Source organism: Thalassophryne amazonica, chromosome 21 (genome assembly GCF_902500255.1).
Source record: "Thalassophryne amazonica chromosome 21, fThaAma1.1, whole genome shotgun sequence".
Lineage (NCBI taxonomy): Eukaryota > Metazoa > Chordata > Actinopteri > Batrachoidiformes > Batrachoididae > Thalassophryne > Thalassophryne amazonica.
In genome coordinates, this window is record NC_047123.1 from 13,927,765 (window position 1) to 13,941,164 (window position 13,400).

General features: G+C 41.0%; 1 protein-coding gene and 2 long non-coding RNA genes across 7 annotated transcripts in view; 1 reads left to right on the forward strand and 2 right to left on the reverse strand.

Annotated features, from left to right (window-relative positions):
* lama2 (laminin, alpha 2) overlaps positions 1–13,400 on the reverse strand; it is a 780,279-nt gene that overhangs the window by 407,290 nt on the left and 359,589 nt on the right. The gene's annotated exons all lie outside the window — the stretch shown is intronic.
* LOC117503416 overlaps positions 1–13,400 on the forward strand; it is a 559,959-nt gene that overhangs the window by 249,851 nt on the left and 296,708 nt on the right. The gene's annotated exons all lie outside the window — the stretch shown is intronic.
* Positions 962–12,860, reverse strand: LOC117503419. The gene is made up of 3 exons (XR_004558564.1): positions 12,675–12,860; positions 7,756–7,758; positions 962–972 (listed from the first exon to the last, which is right to left on the reverse strand). It is a non-coding gene; the product is annotated as an uncharacterized LOC117503419 (long non-coding RNA).

Below are 13,400 nucleotides of genomic sequence, written 5' to 3' on the forward strand. Positions count from 1 at the left end.
TGCTTTTGATACTGTTGACCATAAAATTTTATTACAGAGATTAGAGCATGTCATAGGTATTAAAGGCACTACGCCTGCGGTGGTTTGAATCATATTTGTCTAATAGATACAGTTTGTTAATGTAAATGGGGAATATTCTTCACAGACTAAGTTAATTATGGAGTTCCACAAGGTTCTGTGCTAGGACCAATTTTATCACTTTATACATGCTTCCCTGGGCAGTATTATTAGACGGTATTGCTTAAATTTTCATGTTACGCAGATGATACCCAGCTTTATCTATCCATGAAGCCAGAGGATACACACCAATTAGCTAAACTGCAGGATTGTCTTACAGACATAAAGACATGGATGACCTCTAATTTCCTGCTTTTAAACTCAGATAAAACTGAAGTTATTGTACTGGCCCCACAAATCTTAGAAGCATGTGTCTAACCAGATCGTTACTCTGGATGGCATTTCCCTGATCTCTAGTAATACTGTGAGAAATCTTGGAGTTATTTTTGATCAGGATATGTCATTCAAAGCGCATATTAAACAAATATGTAGGACTGCCTTTTTGCATTTACGCAATATCTCTAAAATCAGAAGGTCTTGTCTCAGAGTGATGCTGAAAAACTAATTCATGCATTTATTTCCTCTAGGCTGGACTATTGTAATTCATTATTATCAGGTTGTCCTAAAAGTTCCCTAAAAAGCCTTCAGTTGGTTCAGAATGCTGCAGCTAGAGTACTGACGGGGACTAGCAGGAGAGAGCATATCTCACCCGTGTTGGCCTCTCTTCATTGGCTTCCTGTAATCTAGAATAGAATTTAAAATTCTTCTTCTTACTTATAAGGTTTTGAATAATCAGGTCCCATCTTATCTTAGGGACCTCGTAGTACCATATTACCCCATTAGAGCGCTTCGCTCTCAGACTGCGGGCTTACTTGTGGTTCCTAGGGTTTGTAAGAGTAGAATGGGAGGCAGAGCCTTCAGCTTTCAGGCTCCTCTCCTGTGGAACCAGCTCCCAATTCAGATCAGGGAGACAGATACCCTCTCTACTTTAAGATTAGGCTTAAACTTTCCTTTTCGCTAAGGCTTATAGTTAGGGCTGGATCGGGTGACCCTGGACCATCCCTTGGTTATGTTGCTTTAGACGTAGACTGTGGGGGGTTCCCATGATGCACTGTTTCTTTCTTTTTTGCTCCGTATGCATCACTCTGCATTTAATCATTAGTGATCGATCTCTGCCCCCCTTCTCGGCATGTCTTTTTCCTGGTTCTTTCCCTCAGCCCCAACCAGTCTCAGCAGAAGACTGCCCCTCCCTGAGCCTGGTTCTGCTGGAGGTTTCTTCCTGTTAAAAGGGAGTTTTTCCTTCCCACTGTGGCCAAGTGCTTGCTCATAGGGGGTCGTTTTGACCGTTGGGGTTTTTCGATGGTTATTGTATGGCCTTGCCTTACAATATGGAGCGCCTTGGGGCAACTGTTTGTTGTGATTTGGCGCTATATAAGAAAAAAGTTGATTGATTGATTGATTGATTATCTGAGCTAAGCACTAAGTCAGACAAAAGGTCTGAAAATTCACAGAGAAACTCACAGTAACGACCAGGTGGACGATAGATAACAAATAAAACTGGTTTTTGGGACTTCCAATTTGGATGGACAAGACTAAGAGTCAAGCTTTCAATGAATTAAAGCTCTGTCTGGGTTTTTGATTAATTAATAAGCTGGAATGGAAGATTGCTGCTAATCCTCCGCCTCGGCCCGTGCTACGAGCATTCTGACAGTTAGTGTGACTCGGGGGTGTTGACTCATTTAAACTAACATATTCATCCTGCTGTAACCAGGTTTCTGTAAGGCAGAATAAATCAATATGTTGATCAATTATTATATCATTTACCAACAGGGACTTAGAAGAGAGAGACCTAATGTTTAATAGACCACATTTAACTGTTTTAGTCTGTGGTGCAGTTGAAGGTGCTATATTATTTTTTCTTTTTGAATTTTTATGCTTAAATAGATTTTTGCTGGTTATTGGTGGTCTGGGAGCAGACACCGTCTCTACGGGGATGGGGTAATGAGGGGATGGCAGGGGGAGAGAAGCTGCAGAGAGGTGTGTAAGACTACAACTCTGCTTCCTGGTCCCAACCCTGGATAGTCACGGTTTGGAGGATTTAAGAAAATTGGCCAGATTTCTAGAAATGAGAGCTGCTCCATCCAAAGTAGGATGGATGCCGTCTCTCCTAACAAGACCAGGTTTTCCCCAGAAGCTTTGCCAATTATCTATGAAGCCCACCTCATTTGTGGTGTCCGAATCCATTGTAAGCAGAAGATCATTTACCACTTTAGTGAGAGCCGTCTCTGTGGAATGATATTTTCTAAAAGCAGACTGCAGTGGCTCAAAGAGATTATTCTCAGTAAGATAGTCTACGAGCTGCCGTGACACCACTTTTTCCAGAATTTTAGAGAAAAATTATAGATTTAATATTGGCCAATAGTTTGTCAACACACTAGGGTCAAGATTAGGTTTCTTAAGTAATGGTTTAATCACTGCAGATTTGAAACATTTAGGAACAGATCCAGAAGTTAAAGAAAGATTAATCATTTCAAGCAGTCGGCCCAAGAGTGGACCACAGGTCTTTAAACAGTTTTGTTGGTATAGGATCAAACAAGTTGTGCTTTTTGTTGACATTACAAGTTTTGTCAGCATGCCTAGTGAGATACTGTCAAATTCTGTAAATCTAGGTAATACCTCAGTAGTGGCGCCCACCTAAACAGCAGGGTGTAGTGACTGGGTTAAGGCATGCCAGATATGTTTAACCTGATGTCTTCTATTTTCTTCCCAAAGTAATCCAGGAAATCTTGTGCTGTAAAAACAGAGCGAACTACAGGTGGTTGTCCATGCATAAGTGTTGCCACCGTGTCAAACAAGAACTTTGAGTTATGCTTGTTTTTGTTGATCAAATCAGAGTATTAAGTCCGCTTTGTAGCCGATAATGCATGCTTATAGTCTAAGATAGCATCACGCCACGCAGAAAAGAAAAATAATGTAAATCCAGACATTGCAAATGATGATGATGATCATTTTGTTTTTGATTTAGACAATGAACTGAATAAGTAAGTCCTTTCGGCTGCTTTCTTGTTTGCACTTGGGGTCGCCACAGCAAATCCATGGTGGATCTGCATGTTGAATTGGCACAGGTTTTACGCAGGATGCCCTTCCTGACGCAACTTCACATTACATGGAGAAATGTGGCAGGGGTGGGATTTGAACCCGGAACCTTCTGCACTGAAACCAAGCGCATTAACCACTTGGCCACCACCCCTGCTTTGACAATGAACTGAATGATTCAGAAAATGAGTCAAAGGGCACTGCAGGTAAACAGTTAAACTGTCCTCAGAATGATGTTCCTCTGGTTTTGGTGGAAATGGACCAAGCTGTGGAAAATCCTGCAGGTACGCAACATGTGGAGCATCCAAGAAGTCTCGTTTGAACCCCTACCTGATATCGCAGGATTTGTCCACACAAACACGGCAGACAATCCCTGGATGAAGTGTGGGAGTTTCAGCACAAACCATTCAGCCCGGCTCAGTAAACTAAAAAGCATACTTGCTGTCACCTAGGGGAGCTACTGGTTCAAGACGTGCCGGTTTAAAAGGGTTTCTGCTGAAACCCCCATCCCTCCGAATGATGCTGACACTTCCACACTCCGCCCAGGGATTAGTCTCTTCCCACAAACAGCGTCAGTTCTAACCAGTGGTGTAGTCTACATTTTTGAATTGGGTAGACTGTGTTTTTTGCCCGTCATCAAACCCGTGCATTGCGCCCCGATTATTAACATTTTTAACACCATAACAACAAATAGATCTATACTTTCCATGTGATCATTTATATTCTATATTTGCCACTATAAATGTGAGAAATGTGTCAGAATGTAAGTAAGTAATTTCCACCAATTGCAAAATACAGTATACAACAGTAAATCTAAAAGTGATTAAAAAATACAAAGATCAAATACATTTATTTTTTTGGCATCTGAAAACCTAATTTAACAAAGAAATTTAATCAAGTCATAAACCAGGAATAAACAATGATTAAATCCAGCCAAAAGTATCATATGCAAGCTACTGTGCATTAACAGTAAATAAGACAACTTTAAGTCACAGTCACTCAAAAAAAAAGTGACTGTGACTCCTTGTTATTAAGAAAGAAAAGTTCTCTTAACAATAATAAGGAGCAGATTATTGCCTCCCAACTAAGTATATTGCAAGACTTTTCCTCCCTCTATTTAGTATCGGATATGAGCCTGTACTGTCAAATTCAGCAGCTGCAAGATTCACCCTTCATATAATCCGCGTGGCCCCACGTTGTCTGTGGACAGTTTAGATGCATAAACAAAAACAAAACAGAACACACCGGTCTACATAAGCATGCACTGGCTGCAGAGCCTCACGCCTCCTACCACAATCTCTGTTGAAATTGACAGTCCATCATCAGGTCCAGACGGGGGACTGGAACCTGTAGGCTTTGTGGTCCATAAGGAAACCTACCCAGTATAAACAAGCTAGTATTAGTATACGTTAAGTTCCATTAAAACAGCAGCTAGGCTGAAGGACAGAAGCTCGCTCCCAGAAAATTCACATACAATGAAAATATGGTAGATGCTTTACTTTGCAGAAACCTTTTCAACCCATGACAAAAACACTGTAGGCCAAATCAGTGGCACAAAAGTATAGTATGAAGACAACCAACCAACTAACTAAGACAACCATGCAACTACTGGGAGTATGCCACTTACCAATTCCAGTCATTTTAAAACTACACTATCCAACAGCCAACGGGACTCAAGCTCAAGAGACATCTGTAGATTACCAGCAAAACTTATTTTTTAAAAAGCTGTTTCATTTTATATTTTAACAATAAATGAACGGATCATTAAAAATGTCCACGAATCAAAGTCAAAAGAAATTTGCACAGATAGAAGCTCTCCACTTATTGTGCTCAAATTCATATTTTAGAAATGACTCTGTCCTGATAACAACATTAAAGGCAGTTACATATTTTGTCAAAATTACAAGTTGAAATGAGCATTAAAAAAAATCATGAAGAGGTTTATGTCACAGAAATCCTACTTTTCAATCACTGCAGTCATTGTTAAATTATTTCGTGTTGCATTTATAATAAACATTTGTATTTATTTACAGTGTCTGTTTTTCTGGTTGAAATGAGATATAAATAATCTACCAGACGTAAAAAAATGTACAAATTTCCATGTTATTTTGTCTAAAAATAAATGTCCGAGGTTCCTTATGTTAAACAAGAAATTATCGAATCTGAAATAACGTGGTTTTAATTTACAGATGAAAGGTTTCTAAAGAACCATTTATTGATTTATTTAGCTATTTTAATTACAAGTGTTTTAAACTTTTTTAACAGTAATCAGAAATTCTGAGGTAACAAACAACAACAAAAAACATTTCCAAGGATTTTTCTTCAGAAAACTGCTCCATAAATGAGCAGTCCTGTGACACGTTTGTTTTGTACAGATCAGTGGTTTATTTCTACATCGATCCATTTTGTACAGATCAGTGGTTTCTGTTTTTGCCACTAGTCTTCCATGTTTTGGCCCGACGCGTCGTTCCTATTGAACAACGCAAAGGTACGTCACGGCTCAGAAAGTTGGACTGGCTTGAACTTTGTCTACGTCAGCCTGCCGACAAGCAGCAATGCGCGCTCCCGTCAGCATCTAAAAAGCAACGCGTCTCATTGAAAATAATGCTTTTTAGACCGTTTTTTGACACGTCTGACATATTCAGTGTGAAAGGCCCATTAGCTTAGTGAACAAATAAAAAACTAGCTGTTGTAGGCTAGCCCATTTACCAGAAATGCAGACAGCGCCAGGTTTATCTCCTCCACTCAGGGTGCAAACTTCATCAATCGGCCCTGAAGCAGCAGGTGGACATTTTGGAAAAAAAAATCTAAAACCGAGGCCTGTTTTCTTTTCATTTTTTCGGGTAATAATCACCATCGATACTTGCAGCATTCTTCTTGTTTGTGTGCGGCTTTCGCGCTGATTAGCTGGTAGCCCCGCCCCATCTCTCTATGAGCCAATTAAAACTCTTATCTAGCAGAGCGAGCGGGGGTGGGACATACGGTGCACTCTGCAGTGATGGATGCCTGATGGCTATCTTTTAAAGGAAGAAAATAAAATTACAGTCAATAAGCGCTTATTTTATTTACACCGTCACGTTCCCCGGGGCAATTTGAAGTGGGTAGACGGAAATTCCCGGTCATTTTAGGTGAGTAGACGGCGTCTACCTGCGTTCCATGTAGACTACACCACTGGTTCTAACAGGAAAATGGTGTACTGTTTTGTTTTCGGCTGCAATCACCGAAGCAGTCATGGAAAGTGTAGTTTTTTCGGTTCCCGGTGGAGAAGGGAAGATGAGGCCATGTCGGTAAGCCTACACAGCTAACCAGATGAGCTGCGTTCTCTCGTCTGCACAAGCACTTCTACACGTTTGAGCTCCGGCTCATAAACAAACTGCAACATGTGTCCACTTTCCACTGCATCGTCACCTTGTCTTTGCATTTTCACTTTGTTTGTGTGTAATTTGCACAAAAACTCAGAGAAAGTGCCGTGTTTCTGTCCCTGGAAGTCGAGAAATTACAACATATTCATCATATTTTACCAATTTAGCACCCGCCCTCAAATTAGACTGTGCTGCCCAATTGTGCACCCTCCACAACACTTGGACTTGTAACAGAAATGTAAATAATAACAATATGTATAAAAGGAACTGATCATGTAATTAAATAGAAAAGAAACAATTGCAGTTAAAGTCCACGGGGGGAACTGTGGTATTCTGGAACATTCTGATATTGCAGTAACCACAGTTACCTACAGGGTCACTAAGTGCCAATACAAAAGGCTGTGAGTGCAGCACAGCCTGACACAGATGTAGGGTGATGAGCAGTGTGGAGACCTGTGCTATTTAAGCTGTGTAATAAAGTCTGCTGTGTTCCTGTGCAAAGTTGTCAACTTCCTTGGCTGATATTTCAAACAACACAACAGGTAACTGGCTTTGAAAGTAACCGGGAGGATTGCAGAGTCTCATCTGCTTCACAGTACAGAATCCAGAGATGAACACTGGCACCAGCGGGCCTTAGAGCCTCTATAGGAGTTACTTTTTCTCACAGGACATTGCACAAGGAGGTATGTTGGGTTTGTGAAGTGTGTCATGTCAAAATGTCATGTCGTGTAGCATGCGAGACTGCAGTTAGACCCCCCAGTGTCTGGTTTCCCAATCAAAAAGGGTTGCCAATATTTTTCTTCAGGTACTCCAACAAGTCTTTCGGCATGTGAACTCAGATGATGGCACTGCTCTTAATGGACATTCTCAGCCTGGGTACGACAGAATTTCTTATAATTTATTTTGACATCACTTGCTGTTCTTTGCACTGGTAGCTACTACAATAGCTGTTGCAGACTGAGCCACACTCTCTGACTTCTTTCCACTGAGATCTGGGTCCAAAAGGGATGTGCTCAAGCTTCTGCACAATTCAGTAATTAAAATCTGTTCAAACTTCTGAAGATGATTTTCTAACCACAAGGCTCACAAACAATTGCTGGTGATTACATAAACTTCTTGGCAAAGCTAACAATGACTGAACATCTCTTCTAATACAAAATGCCAAAAAGATGATGCCCAGGACTAAAGAACTGCACAGATCATGAATATGCAAATATTGAATTTTGAGGCTGCGATAGACTGGCTTCTTGTAGCCCGCCTATCACCCAGTGACTGCTGGAATAGGCTCCAGCTACTCTGTGACCCTTAACTGGAATAAGTGGGTTTCATTTATTTCATTTAACCTTTATTTAACCAGGTTAGTCCCATTGAGTTTGAAACCTCTTTTGCAAGCGAGACCTGGACAATTATAAAGTTTCAATTCATCTAACCTGCATGTCTTTAAATGTAGGAAGAAACCCACGCAAACATATGGAGAACATGCAAACTCCACACAGAAAGGCCACAGGTGGGAATTGAACCCATGGCCTTCTTCCTGTGAGACAACAGTGCTAACCACTAAGTCACTAAGTTTTTGCTGTCTGTGGGTACAAACAAATGAATGAATTTTGAGGTAAGAAATGAAACATTTGGAACTGTAATATGACATTAATGTGTTCCATTAATGTGAGTGTGCTGTGCCCAAAGCTACTCTGGCACAGTGCATGTACATCTGTGGCCAGAGGTGCACAACAAGCCAGAAAAATACTTGGTTGTTGGAAGGAGAGCTGTACTGATATTATGATAATCTGTTGAAGGACTTTACCAAGAAGAAACTAATTCCAAGTGTGAATATACAGTACAGCAGGTAAAATATACTACCACAGGAAAAGGATGTTTCTATTTGTGTTTAATTTAAGATCATTTGTGCTTTAATATTCAATGTTGACCACATTTTTTAGATATAATATCACATAGCTGATCCCCACAAAACACTTATTGAGCATACAGCATACAGATTATCATGAACCTACCAACTGTTAGCTGTCTCTCTTAGCCCTAAACCTGAGTTTTACGCATTTACATCAGGGGAGGTGTATCCTGGTTCTCTTTTGGACGGAGGGGTAGGGCCACATACCCCCTCAAACAAAGATTTTACCGGACCATACTTCAAACAAATATGGTTCCGCGGATTCGGCAAAGCTCAACACCAGCGTATGCTCCCAGATGTAACTGCAATTCAATTTATTCATATCTGCCAAATCCTAACATAAAAAGTTGTGAAGCATTTTCAAGACTAGCATTTTCAGTTGTGACGTTTTCATCAGAAGTCTTGTGTTAACATTTGCACTGTTTGCAAATGTTAACGTCATTATTGCTGATTTGCACGACAGGTCCAGATTTTTACTTTTTAAATTCTATTTTTTGTTTAACAATGTATGCTGATGTATAATGGTATAGTAGTGGTGCCTCAATGCAGAGGAGAAAATTTTGTTGTGCCAAAATCTGTGATGAGGAAAAAAAAATAAATCAGCGCATTTCAGCAAAATGCCACTTCATTTGCACAGACATGTCCGTTGTTCCTTCTTTGCATGTCGTAGCAGCTTGCAAACCTTGCTGCTGTGTTTGCACATTGTTGTACTTCACCCAATACATACAAAAGTTTTTTTTTTTTTTTTTTTTTATGTTGGTCATGCTCTCAAAGTCTTTTTGGGTGTTTGTGATCTGTGGGAAGTACATGTCTCTGATGTCTTGGTACAGCGGACAGCTGGTTAAGAAGTGCAGCTTGGCCTCCACCTCCACCAGTGGGTGCACAGTCTGTCTTCTCTGGGGAGCCAAGTCTGTCTGTGGCAGCCTTTCTCCACGGCAAGGCTGTGCTCACTGAGTCTGCACATGGTCAAGGATTTCCTGAGCTTTGGGTCGGTCTCAGTGCTCAGGTATTCTGCCATGGAGTACTGTCTATTTAGGGTCAAACAGCATTCCAATTTACTCTGGTTTTTAATTTATTTTTTCCAGTGCGTCACATAGTTTTCTCTCTCTCACATTTCAGCTCCTTTTAGTATGTGTTCTTAAAATGCACTGATTCAAAAGGCACCCCCCCCCCACACACATACATCAACATTTTAGATAGACAGAAAAATGAAACATCACAGCTTCCATCTGGTAAATGGGTTGTCAGAAAAACACACACACCTCTTTACAAGAAATCCTTATCCCAGATCACATTAGCATGCATGCACATTCATAGCCTGTTGTGCCTCCTGCCGTTTTCTCCTGTTACAAGCAAAGAGACAGAAGGACGGACCTGAGTGTGGGATGAAGAAGCGAGAAAGAGGGGTGCAGCAGATGTCCACACAACACAGACATACAGGAAGATGCACTTCATACACAAATATAGAGGCTCACATACACTACCCCACAAACACATCCTCACTTAGCCACAGATGTACACACACAGAGCAACACATACACATACAGTCCATCTCCGTTTCACACTCTTACACTCTCGCACAGTCTCCCACCCTTCAAGCTTCACCCTCGAGGACCATCTGGATGCCGTTCTGTTGGCTGCTGCAATGCAAGACTTGTTATTGGATAAAACGATGCATTTTGATGTGTTTTTCTCACTCCTGGTCTTATTGGTGAAGACAGTTATTTTTTTAAACATGAAGACACTGTCTTCTGTTTATAAAGAACCAATCTGAAGCTATCATACATCTATTCAAAACAAGCACAACTCTGTGGCTTTAGTATGATGTCCACACAGCTCTATTAATAACCATACCAATTACAAAGTGAGGTTGTTTACAGGGGTAAGATTTTCTGTCATGCGCAGTTTAAAACTAATTTTGTGTATGTTTTATTTGGCAGGTGAGCAGGGTGGGTGGGCTATACAACACAATGTGGCTTTGGGTCTCTTAATTTCAAAAACTAAACAGATTTCTAGTTGAGTTAAAAAAAAAAATCCAATAAAGAGGAAAAAGCTGCAATTCCTTGAATGGCCACTTCCTCCAGAATGAGCAGTAACTTTAGAGGTGAAAACATTTTTACAGCCTGGTAAAAAAAAAAAAAAAAAGGGGTGATGATGAATATCATCAGTGCATATGTCCCACAAGTAGGTTGTGAGATGAAGGAGAAAGAAGATTTCTGGAGTGAGTTAGATGAGGTGGTGGAGAGTGTGCCCAAGCACGAAAGAGTGGTGACAGGAGCGGATTTCAATGGGCATGTTGGCAAAGGGAACACAGGTAATAAGGAAGTAATGGGTAGATATGGTATCAAGGACAGGAATGTGGAAGGACAGATGGTAGTTGATTTTGCAAAAGGGATGGAAATGGCTGTGGTGAATGCATACTTTAAGAAAAGGGAGGAGCACAGGGTGACATAAGAGTGGAGGAAGGTGTACATAGGTGGACTACATTCTTTGTAGGAGAGGCAAGCTAAAAGAAATTGGAGACTATAAGGTGGTGGCAGGAGAGAGTGTAGCTAGACAGCATAGAAAGGTGGTTTGTAGGATGACTTTAGAGGTAAAGAAGAACAGAGTGAGAACTCAACAAAGGATCACATGGTGGAAGCCCAAAAAGGAAGACTGCTCTGAGAAATTCAGTGAGTAGGTGACAGAGGCACTGGATGGAGGAAAAGCAATTTTGGACAACTGGAAAAGTACTGCAGTACTGAGGGAGACAGGTAGGAAAGAATTGGGTGTAACATCTGGACAGCAGAAGGAAGACAATGAGACTTGGAGGTGGAATAAAGATGTCCAGGAAAGCAGAAGGAGAAAGAGGTTGGTGAAAAAGTATTGGGCTAGTCAGAGAGATGAAGAAAGTAGACAGGGGTGCATGGAGATAAGGCATAAGCAAAAACAGAAGAGGGAAAAGCTAAGGAAAAGGTAAATAGTGAGTTGTAGAAGAAGTTGAATAGTAAATAAGGAGAAGAGGACTTGTACCAATTGGCTAGACAAAGGGACAGAGGTGGAGACAACGTGCAGCAGGTTAGGGTGATAAAAGATGCAGTTGGCAATGTGCTGACACGCGGGGAGAGTGTGTTGAGAAGCTGGAGGGAATATTTTGAGGAGCAGATGAATGAAGAAAATGAGAGAAAGAAAAGGCTGGATGATGTGGAGAGAGCAAATCAGGAAGTGCAAGAGATTAGCAAGGATGAAGTGGGTTCAGCTATAAAGAGGATGAAGAGTGGAAAGGCAGCTGGTCCAGATGATATTCCAGTAGAGGCATGGAAATGTCTATGGGAGGTGGCAATGGAGTTTCTAACCAGACTGTTTAATAGCATCTTAGAAAGTGAGAGGATGCCTGAGCAGGGGAGGCAAAGTGTACTGGTTCCAATTTTTAAGAACAAGGGTGATATGCCAGCCCAGTCTCATTTTTTTTTTCGTGCTCCAGGCACAAAATGAGTCAGATTTTCGTGACAGGGTTTTTTTTAAAATTCAATATTACTAACCCCTCTCCAACTCCCAACCCTAACCTTAACCATAACCTAAACTTACTCCTTCCCCCCACCCTAAGCATAACCACCCCCGACCTCATTGCTTCACTTTTAATTTTTTGCAGCCATCATGGAATGAATGAGAATAAATTTGTGCTCCCGTGATGAAAATGAGGCGCTTTTCGTCACAATATCATGAACCAATAGATTAATGTATATTTCATGCTGCTGAAGCACGACTTGCCGTGAGACCAGGTTGGCTTGTTCCAATTTTTAAGATCGAGGGTGATATGCCAGGCCAGTCTCACGTCTTTTTTTTTTTTCATGTTCCAGGCACAAAATGAGTCAAATGTTCGTGACAGGGTTTTTTTAAACTCAATATTACTAACCCTACTCCAACCCCCAACCCTAACCATAACCTAATCCTACTCCTTCCCCTCACCCTAACCATAACCACCCCCAACCCCACCGCTTCACTTTTAATTTCGTGCAGCCATCACGGAATGAATGAGAATGAATTTGTGAAAGTAGATGAGTTTAAATATTTGGGGTCAACTGTCCAAAGTAATAGAGAGTATGGTAGAGAGATGAAGAAGAGAGTGCAGGCAGGGTGGAGTGGGTGGAGAACAGTGGCAGGAGTGATGTGTTATTGAAGAATATCTGCAAGAGTGAAGGGGAATGTTTACAAGACAGTAGTGAGACTGATGTTATACAGCTTAGAGACGGTGGCACTAAAACAAAGACAGGAGGTAGAGCTGAAGATGTTGCGATTCTCATTGAGAGTGACAAGAATGGGCAGGATTCGGAATGAACATATCAGAGGGACAGCTCAGGTGGGACAGATTGGAGACAAAGTCAGATAGGCAAGATTGAGATGGTTTGGACATGTGCCCATGACGGACCCACTGTATATAGGGAGAAGGATGCTGAGGATGGAGCCACTAGGCAGGAGGAGAAGAGGGAGGCCAAAGAGGAGGTTTATGTATGTGCTGAGGAAGGACACGCAGGTGGTTGGTGTGACAGAAGAAGTTACAGAGGACAGGGTGAGATGGAAACGACTGATCTGCTGTGGCGATCCCTAACAGGACCAGCCGAAAGAAGAAGACGACGAATTACTATCGAGTGAAATGTTTTTGTCATTTAATTTTCTGACGGTAGCAGCATTAGCACTTTTAGCAGCTATTGGTATTTTGATGACGTTAGGTCCAGTTAATCCACAATTACTGAGGAAATAAGAAGTTCAGAAATTTTTAATAGACACGCCAAGTCACGCAGGGTCTTGTGCATATTCTAAATCTTTTACCATTCATGGGTTGTCTAGGACGTAAGCAACGTAAGTTTAAACTGCATTGGAGTGTAGAATCATTTGTAATTTTGTGTATTTTTTATTTATTTATTTATTTATTTTTTGTAAAAGCAAAAACTCACTTGATTTTGAAAGAAGATAACAAAAGCTTTAAAAAACATTAT